The sequence below is a fragment of the Terrapene carolina genome, unplaced genomic scaffold, assembly GCF_002925995.2.
Source record: "Terrapene carolina triunguis isolate 2854851 unplaced genomic scaffold, T_m_triunguis-2.0 Scaffold25043, whole genome shotgun sequence".
Lineage (NCBI taxonomy): Eukaryota > Metazoa > Chordata > Testudines > Emydidae > Terrapene > Terrapene triunguis.
In genome coordinates this window covers 984-3,613 of record NW_020689394.1, presented here as the reverse complement: position 1 = coordinate 3,613, position 2,630 = coordinate 984, and the positions used below count along the sequence as shown (strand labels likewise).

General features: G+C 59.1%; 1 pseudogene; it reads right to left on the bottom strand.

The window, feature by feature from the left end:
- Window positions 1-300: 300 nt before the first annotated feature.
- Window positions 301-1,632, bottom strand: LOC113408838 (annotated as a pseudogene).
- Window positions 1,633-2,630: the final 998 nt, after the last annotated feature.

Sequence of the window (2,630 nt, the reverse complement as noted above, 5' to 3'; positions counted from 1 at the left end):
GGGAGGGAAGGACTAGTCCCAGGGTCTCCCTGGAGGAAGCAGATGGAGAATTAGCCTCCTCCCCAACCCTGCTACAATAACTGATGGCTTAACGAACGGAGCACTGGCACTGCTAGACCCTGCTCCCCTCCCAGAGCTGGGGAGAGAACCCAGGAGTCCTGGCTCCCAGCCCCCCTGCTCTAACCACCAGCCCCCACTCCCCTCCCAGAGCTGGGGAGAGAACCCAGGAGTCCTGGCTCCCAGCCCGCCCCCTGCTCTAACCACCAGCCCTCACTCCCCTCCCAGAGCCAGGGAAGGAACCCAGGCATCCTGGTTACCTCTCCCCGCCGCGCCGGCTCCCAGGGCCGGGTGACGAGCGCCGTATCGCCCTGGATCACGGCCGCGTCCTCCACCAGTACGGAGCGGGGCAGTCCCTCATCGGCCACCAACTCGATCACCTGCAGCCCCAGCTTCTGCCGCAGAATCCCGGTGTAGACCCCGTACTGCCGGTGCGCCTTGGCCAGGTCCACCGGCTCTGCCGGGCCCGCCCCGTCCCCGGCGGGCTGGGCGCCCAGCGAGTCCGGGACGCTGCGGACGATGGCGTGGGTGTATCTGCCGAAGAAGGAGGGACTGGCCATGGCTGGGAGCTCGCCCCTGCCCCAAGCGGGGCAATCTCCACGCCAGGCGCAGAGACCGATCGATCCCCGCGGAGGGCAAGAGAAACTCGGCTCACTTGTCTCCCCGCACGGGTCTCCGATCGGCCAGCGGATCTCTCCTCTCACCGGCCGATCAACGACTCCCGATCACTCGACCAAAGGCAGATCCCTCGGAGCAGCGTTCCCGTTCTCCCTGAAACCGACCAGTTTCCCACTCAATGAGTCAGTTTCCTCTGATCAATTTCACGCCCTGGGCACCAACTCCCCAATCAGCTGATCAATTCCATCCATCTTCCGGTCAATATCGCATCCCTCCCCCAATCCGTTCTGCTTCCTGGCAAGCCCCGATTATCCAATCGAGAGCGTCTCCAGCCCCAGATCTCCGATCAATTTCTTCCCCCTTCTCTCTTCCTGACCTATGGCCACCGGCCAATCAATTTCCCCTGGGGACTGCTTCTCCCACCAGCTGATCCATTACCCCAATCGATCGCTCCTTAGCATTAACAACCCAAGCAAGCAATCAGCCACGCAATTTCTCCTCAGCTCAGTGCCCCCGCTCGGCACCGCGTTGATCCATTTCTTCCGAGAGCCAATTCCCCCGTTAACTTCCTCCCGGGCACGACATTGGTCAGTCAACTTCCCTTTGGAAGGAATTCGTTTCCTCCAGCACCAGATCGATGCGGTTTCTTCCTCGGTTAAATCCGACTGCCAATCCGCGGATCAAATCCCGAGCGAGGGGAGTGGGTTGGAGCGGGGGGGGAGCTGGGAATCAGGACACCTGGGTTCTATCACGTTCTCTGCTCAAACAATCTTCATCCCAGAGTCCCTGACGCCAGGGGAAATTCTTTGCCTCTTTGTAAATCTCGCTTGCTCCAGACAGTATAAAAATAAAAATTCCCTCCCCCTTTCCAGGAATTTGGGGAGAAAAAACGCTATTTATTGCGTCCACACAAACGAGAGTCGATCCACCAGGACCTATGAGGAGAGAGAGACGCGCGCGGTTAGGGTCGGGTCGGTTTTCTCGGCTCCATCCGTCCCCTCGAAAAAACACTGAGGGGGTTTGTCTCCCCGAAACCCGGCTCCTCCAAAGTCAGTCTAAATTCGGCCCCTCAATAATGCAGGGCACACACGTCTGTTTTCTTCAGTCACCTCGTAGTCCCTGCCTGGCGCACAAGCCCCCAAATCTGTCCCAATGAACGTCACCCTCCAGATCCATCCCGAGTCCTGTCCCCCACTAATACCCCCCAAATCTGTCCCCATTAAACTCAGAAATACACCCCTCCGCCAAGTCGTACCCCAAAGATCTGCTCTGAGTTCTGTTGCTCATGAACGGGACCCCCCCCGAAACAGGGCTCAGAGTCACCCTAAAAATCTGTCTCCCCAAACTGTCCATGACAAAGAGACACACAAATCAGCCGGAATTCTGCGCACACCAAAAATCTGCCCCCAGGTCACCCCAGAGTCAGTCCCATGCTAACAGGGACCCCAAAAACTCATCCCCTTGGAAGTCACATAAACCATCTTTCCTGTGCCCCAAATCTCTATCCGCCACCAGTCCCCCCAAATGCTACCTCCCCCCCGGGTAACTCACACCCCAAGCACCCTACTGGACTCTGTCCCCGTGAGAGCTTTGAGCCCAGATCAAACATCTCGGTAGTATCCTGGGTTCTCTCCCCGGCTCTGGGAGGGGAGTGGTGTCTGGTAGTTAGAGCAGGGGGGGCTGGGAGCCCGGATTCCTGGGTTCTCTCCCCGGCTCTGGAAGGGCAGTCGGATCTGGTGGTTGTGGGGGGCTGGGAACCAGGACTCCTGGGTTCTACCCCCAGCTCTGGCAGGGGAGTGGGGTCTGGTGGTTAGAGCAGGAGGGCTGGGAGCCAGGACTCCTCGGTTCTATTCCAGGCCCTTCTGCAAATCTCTCCTGTCCCCGAGTCTCTGTTTCACCCCCCCACCCTCGGGTCTGTCTTATCTTCAGGACAGGGACTGGCTGTGACTTGTTTG